The sequence below is a fragment of the Doryrhamphus excisus genome, linkage group LG5 (genome assembly GCF_037039965.1).
Source record: "Doryrhamphus excisus strain RoL-2023G ecotype Guam linkage group LG5, RoL_Dexc_Guam_v1.1, whole genome shotgun sequence".
Lineage (NCBI taxonomy): Eukaryota > Metazoa > Chordata > Actinopteri > Syngnathiformes > Syngnathidae > Doryrhamphus > Doryrhamphus excisus.
Window position 1 is genome coordinate 15,717,760 of NC_136361.1, and position 8,012 is coordinate 15,725,771.

Sequence of the window (8,012 nt, forward strand, 5' to 3'; positions counted from 1 at the left end):
CATCCGGGAATGGATCTCCATCTTCCGAAATTGTCCCACATATTACAATTTGACACCAGGCCAAGACATCGCTTTAATATAACGTGCTCTCACGTTACCGTCAATGTCCGACTCCCACCACTATGCTATCGTATGGACGCAGGCTTTATAAAAAATACATATTTTTTTGGTTCTTGAATAGCTCGCTCATTGCCATGGTGATCCAACACAGAGCGAGTTGATAAAAATAGGTATCATTAGCGGCCGATCCGACAAATCAGCCATGGCTCATTTGAACATGTCATGGGTAATCTTTAAAGGTAACCTATAAAGTGTCTTTGTGATGTTCTAGCAGTAATACTGTACTCTTAGAACAGGGGTGGGCAAGCTACGGCCCCGGGGGCCACATCCGGCCTGCTTCTTTCCAAAGTACATCATTTAAACTTAACATACAACCTGGCAACATGACTTGAGACAACTTTTTGATGGTTTAAGTAGCTCATTCTGGAGGTGCTGGAGCCTATCCCAGCTGTCTTCGGGCGAGAGGCGGGGTACACCCTGGACTGGTTGCCAGCCAATCACAGGGCACGTATAGACAAACAACCATTCACACTCACATTCATACCTATGGACAATTTGGAGTCGCCAATTAACCTAGCATGTTTTTGGAATGTGGGAGGAAACCGGAGTACCCGGAGAAAACCCATGCATGCACGGGGAGAACATGCAAACTCCACACAGAGATGGCTGAGGGTGGAATTGAACCCTGGTCTCCTAGCTGTGAGGCCTGCGCGCTAACCACTAGAACACCGTGCCGCCCTGGTTTAAGTAGCTGTTTTATCAATTTTGTTATTTATGGTAATAGTAATGGTTTTATTTCATTTGAACATGCATCAGATTACAATTGAATGCATCACATAATCAGTTCACAGTTCCACATGTCCGAAAGGAGTAGGAAGAAGCAAAGCTTATTAAATGCTACCCCTCCATCTGGTACTTTTACAATCAGTAACTGTTACATTTGTTCACTTTAGTAGCAGTACTGAAGTTGTTCACTACAACAGTAGCCAGTATTAATTATGATTTATGTGATTATTATTGTTACTGTTATATTATTCCGTAAGTATTCCAACGTAACCTATATGGGGAGGGAACACATTTACTGCAGCACACACACACGTCCTATTTTTGCCTTATTTACTCTTGCGTCTATATTGGATAATAACCAATTTAAAGAGGATTATAGGGGTGTTATTCATGTCTGGAGGTCTCTAATAACTGTATTTATGTCTTAAACAGGTTTTCTAAAATATATAACTTTTATAATCAAGGAATCTTACTTCGCAGAAATTCACTAATTGTAGTCTGGTCTGGAACCGATTAGCCGCCATGAACCAGGGATTACCATTTATGTAAAAAGTATTGGTAATGTGCGCACTGCTCATTAGCATTAAAGCTACAGACACACAAATGGTTCTACCAAGTGAACCTCCTCCTACCGCCATGTTCCATACTATTCTATCTTTGCTTGTTCAGCAATACACCCCCCCCCCCCCCCATCACGACTATCACCCTCTTCACCACACCTCTCTCTTTGGTAATCCCATTACTCATGTGTGAAGACCAGCTGGGGAAGAGCGAGAGGGAGGAAAAGGGAGGGTGAATGTGGACAGAGGATGACTGTGTGGAGGCCTCCGGTCTTGACGAGGAGGTTGGACACCTGAAATTCACACAGGCAGGAAAATATGGTACAAATCTGACATGCTTGCGGACATGTAATATATATATATATATCCTGAAATTTGTATAATCATTAGACTTAGATATGGCAGAGATGCAAGCTGTGCTCTTATAAAATTCATTTCTGCCACCTTGTGGCCATTTTTTTCAACTTAATTTCATACCAAACATGCTCTCTTCTATTGTAGAGTTGCATCATCACCTCTATAAATACTTATAATTCGGCATCTAAATACACACTGTGATGTTATTCATTCATTCATTTTCTACCGCTTACGGGAGGTCACGGGAGGTGCTGGAGTCTATCCCAGCTGTCTTCGGGCGAGAGGCGGGGTACACACTGGACTGGTCGCCAGCCAATCACAGGGCACATATAGACAAACAACCATTCACACTCACATTCATACCTGTGGACAATTTGGAGTCGCCAATTAACCTAGCATGTTTTTGGAATGTGGGTACATATTCAGTTAATCGTAATAAAATACGTCACAAGAAAAACAACAATGGACCTAAAACAGAGCCTTGGGGTACTCCTGAGTTGTACCTGACCAACAGCAATGTCAGATTTTCAAAAAGGCGATTTAACACGGATATGGGAGAAGTTGACAACAGAAACTACAATGATTTTGTTGCATATCCATCCAATCCATTTTCTATGCCACTTATCCTCATTAGGGACCGGGGGTAAATGTTGAATCATGTATACAGAGCAACAACAAAAAAACAACTGGGTATCAGTGAAAATGTGTGATGATAACCATAAAACAGAATAATAATATAAGAAATAATTCTACATTAATACAATATGGAGCCTATCCCAGCTGTCTTCGGGCGAGAGGCGGGGTACACCCTGGACTGGTGGCCAGCCAATCACAGGGCACATATAGACAAACAACCATTCACACTCACATTCATACCTATGGACAATTTGGAGTCGCCAATTAACCTAGCATGTTTTTGGAATGTGGGAGGAAACCGGAGTACCCGGACAAATCTCCACGGAGAGATGTCTGAGGGTGGAATTGAACTTGGGTCTCCGAGCTGTGAGGCCTGCGTGCTAACCACTCTTTTGCCATGTAGCCAACGACGTTACTATTGTTATTAATGATTACTATTATTAGTTTACTGGTGTATTAACACTTTGCCAGTATGAAAAAAACATTTATGCTTTTTTTTGCTTTCCATTTTTTTGCTGTTTTTATTTTATCTTTTACAATTATTTTAACTTTATTCACTTACATTTTTTTTTCATTTTTTTTCCTTCCAATATTTTCACTTTATTTTGTAACTTTTTCCCAACCTAAGTTTTGAAAACTTTGTATTTTTGTTTAAAATAAAATAAAATAAAAACAGCCAAAAATGGAAAAAGACCAAAAAAAGGAAACAAAATGAGAATTTGTATTCATACAAATAATGGGCTTGTCTCCCGTAACACAGAGCAGAGATGCAGGGTGTTTTTTTTTTTTTTTTAAATACATGAAGTATATAACTGGGTTGGTTTAGAAAGTGTTAAAGGGGCCCCTGCACCCTTTTTGATTTTCGGAAAAAGTTTGGACACCCCTGATCTGGGATCTGTGACATTTCCACATTTCCAAGTATTGTACAGAGTCTTCACACAAGGTTGTGGGCTGTTCTAGCAGTAAAGGGTGGAAGGAACACCTCCATAGCTCCGTCTATTTTCATCCACTCTTGGTGGAACAGTCAGGTGTCCTTATGGTCACCTGACCACTAAAAGTTTATTCACAGGATAAAAAAATAAAGAAAGAACAAGAGGATAAAGAGACACATTAGAGTGATTTAGCCATTAAGTGAAGCATTGACAAAGTGTGTGTGTGTGTGTGTGTGTGTGTGTGTGAGCGCACTCTAGTGGAACTCGAGCACAGGGGCTGACATTTAAAGGTGCATTTACAGTACGGTACATTCTGAACACTAATAAACATGACGCTTTATTCCTCCTCCTCATCCTCCCATACTCTTTTTTTTTTTTTCCACCACGCATCCACCCTCCTCCATCCTCTGCCACCACTTCCTCCCCTCAGGATCATTGTTCCAACACAAAAGAGTCACGATTAATGCGATAACATATGATGTAATGTGGTTGCTTTCATCATCAATATGATCATAGTAGTCATTTTTATGATTGGTGACTCCAAATATTGTCCATAGGTAGGAATGTGAGTGTGAATGGTTGTTTGTCTATATGTGCCCTGTGATTGGCTGGCCACCAGTCCAGGGTGTACCCCGCCTCTCATCCGAAGACAGCTGGGATAGGCTCTATATTGTGTTAATGTAGAATTATGTATTATATCATTATTCTGTTTTATGGTTATCATCACACATTTTCACTGATACCCAGTTTTTTTCCCAAAATGTTGCTCTGTATACATGATTCAATCTTTACCCCCAGACCCTAATGAGGATAAGTGGCATAGAAAATGGATTGGATGGATATGCAACAAAATCATTGTAGTTTCTGTTGTCAACTTCTCCCATATCCGTGTTAAATCACCTTTCTAAAATCTGACATTGCTGTTGGTCAGGTACAACTCAGGAGTACCCCAAGGCTCTGTTTTAGGTCCATTGTTGTTTTTCTTGTGACGTATTTTATTACGATTAACTGAATATGCAACCACATTCCAAAAAACAGGCTAGGTTAATTGGTGACTCCAAATTGTCCATAGATATGAATGTGAGTGTGAATGGTTGTTTGTCTATATGTGCCCTGTGATTGGCTGGCGACCAGTCCAGGGTGGACTGGTATTGGCATACCCACGACCCTTGTGAGGATAAGCGGTAGAAAATGAATGAATGAGTGAAAAGGTGACTATAGGGGTGTTAGCTCATGACTAGAGGGCTCTAGTAATGTTAAATGATATTATTTAGAAGGTCGTAAACAGGTTTGATTTATAGAAAAGGCATTTTACTTTGTGGAAACTGTGATAAATGAGATATTTCTGTGTTTTAGTACCCCCAGACCCTAATGAGGATAAGTGGCATAGAAAAAAATTAGATGGATATGCAACAAAATCGTTGTAGTTTCTGTTGTCAATTTCTCCCATATCTGTGTTAAATCAGCTTCTTTAAATCGGTACAACTCAGGAGTACCCCAAGGCTCTGTTTTAGGTCCATTGTTGTTTTTTCTTGTGACGTATTTTATTACGATTAACTGAATATGCACCCACATTCCAAAAACATGCTAGGTTAATTGGCGACTCCAAATTGTCCATAGGTATGAATGTGAGTGTGAATGGTTGTTTGTCTATATGTGCCCTGTGATTGGCTGGCGACCAGTCCAGGGTGTACCCCACCTCTCGCCCAAAGACAGTTGGGATAGGATCCAGCACCCTCGTGAGGAAAAGTGGTAGAAAATGAATGAATGAATGAATGAGCCTTAACAGGGTCTTGAATGTTAGCATGGCTAACATAGCGATGTGAGCTAAAGCGCTAACATTACACAGCAACATGTGAGCCTGAAGAAACACAAAATGATGGCTGACTGGATAGTGGACCCAACTTAGTTTTTACATGTGTAGTGAAGCCTATGTCCATACGTACATTTTTTGTATAAAATAATATAAAATCTACATCAAGCTGAAACTAGGAACAGAAACAATTGTTTATGATTAAATATTATTGACATTTTTTTCATTCTGATGCCAAATAAAATGTTATAGTTTTTATTTTTGGTCAAAAAGGGTCACATGATTCAGACCATTAAATTTTCCCCCCGGCTCCGTCTTGCCGAATAAACTCGATGATGTGCTTGACAAGCAGATTGTATCACAAGAAGAGCCTTGTCCCGTTGGTTCCGCATCACTGCTACGCTCCCTCCGTGTACCCGTCCCGCTCTTTTCATCCCATGCTGGCTTTATGCGCCGCAATCCGTCCCTAATCGCAGTGACAGACAGACGCTCGGCACAGAAAGACTGAGAGAATGAAAGGGAGAGTAAAAGACTTTGTCAGCGTAGTGTCAGTGTCTATGTAAATGTTCACAGTAGGGCGGGGGCGCTCATCATCCCCACATGTCTTCCCGATGGATCACTGCTGTTTTTTATATGGGAAAATGGAAGTTGCCATCATGCCAGGAAAAAGTACACTACTTTATTACTATCTCATATGTCCAATTCTCCATTGGATCACCATTTGTTAGCCATTATAAAACTACAGTAACATTACTATATACAAGGAGCACAATTGTTTTGATTTGTTTTCTTGCCTCTCCATAAACAATACTTATGCTAGTCTTTGTTGCTAGTCTATGCAAATCTTACCTGCACCAAAGGATGATGCAAAATTTAGGTTGTGCCTCCCTGTCATAACAGAGGTGGGGCTTGACATGATGTACATGCGTTTACACTGAAAAAAGTTAACATAGTTAACTGTCTTCGGGCAAGAGGCGGGGTACACCCTGGACTGGTCGCCAGCCAATCACAGGGCACATATAGACAAACAACCATTCACACTCACATTCATACCTATGGACAATTTGGAGTTGCCAATTAACCTAGCATGTTTTTGGAATGTGGGAGGAAACCGGAGTACCCGGAGAAAACCCACGCATGCACGGGGAGAACATGCAAACTCCACACAGAGATGGCCGAGGGTGGAATTGAACCCTGGTCTCCTCACTGTGAGGTCTGCGCGCTAACCACTAGACCGCCCCCGTTAACATAGTTAATGAAGTAAATTACTTATCACTGTTTGCACTATTTTTGACAGCACTAACAAAAATTAAAAAATCCTAAAAAAAATTCATTCATTCATTTTCTACCGCTTTTTCCTCACGAGGGTCAGCTGTCTTCGGGCGAGAGGCGGGGTACACCCCGGACTGGCCAATCACAGGGCACATATAGACAAACAACCATTCACACTCACATTCATACCTATGGACAATTTGGAGTCACCAATTAACCTAGCATGTTTTTGGAATGTGGGAGGAAACTGAAAAACCCGCACATGCAAACTCCACACAGAGATGGCCATGGGTGGAATCAAACTGCGGTCTCCTTGCTATGAGTCCTGCGCGCTAACCACTCGGTCACCGTCCAGCCTTGTATAAAACTTGAGAATGTCGAAATGTTAAAATAAAGATTTCATGCGTGGGTTTTCTCCGGGTACTCCGGTTTCCTCCCACATTCCAAAAACATGCTAGGCTAATTAGCCACTCCAAATTGTCTATAGGTATGAATGTGAGTGTGAATGGTTGTTTGTCTATATGTGCCCTGTGATTGTACCCCACCTCTCACAGCTGGGATTGGCTCCAGCACCCCTGCGATCCGTTATTCATTAAACTTTATTCAGGTTTTAGCTTGTTTTATTATTATTTTATTATTCTTTAATGACTTTAATGACTGACGTTTCCCACAATCAGCTTGAAGTACGGTGACGCAAAAGGGTAATATCTAGGAAAGTTACAAGAAAATGATTGGAATTTTCAGCAAAAAAATTCCGAAAATGTTTCACTTTACAACTTTATTTAGCATCTTATATTTAGCATCATATATAGCATCTTCTTGGTTCTCAGAGCTTTTTTGGTCCTACTTTACGGAACAAAATATTGAAGTACAGTATGACCAAAAGCTCAAAAAAGACTGTATGGAGTTTTGCTGAGGAGCAACCCACGCCACAACCCATCCTCCACCCCTGAATCCGCCACCAACTTAGCAACCTCGGAAAACCGATCCACGCAGGGGCTCGGGAAGGTCAAGAACCATCCTCGGACGTTCTCTCCGACACAGATGGCTCCGAGTCGGTGCAATTAGCGTATACACTGGGTGTGGTGCAGCCCCATTAAGCAGCGGCACCACATGGCGGCGTACAAACACACAAACACAACAGAGGCTGATTTGAGCAATCAGCAGGAACCAACGGAGGTGCAAAGTGTGCCAAGGGCTGACGTGATTCATGAACAAACATTTTTTTTTTCTCTTCTTGTAAATGCCTTCATCTCCACAGCAAATCAGCATGGGAGGTCAAATCCTGGTTCATGTTGGTTTCTTTAGCAAGGACGGAAAAGTTCAACTCAGCCTGAAAAGCAAAGCAAAGACGGCTAGCTCAAAAAAAAAAAAAAAAGCATTGAGTGAGAGAGTGGATGAAAAGAAAAAAAAAAAAAGCCGGCAGCAGCTGAGGGGACAACAAGTGCGTCAGGGTGGCGGTTAATGCCCCCCCCCCCACCCTCACACACACTAACACACACACTCATCCTTCAGCCTCACCCCTATGAAATGAGTGAGGGGTAAAAGCGAGCAAAGCTGTGGAGAATAAGAAGTGGGAGTGAGAACACAAGAGAG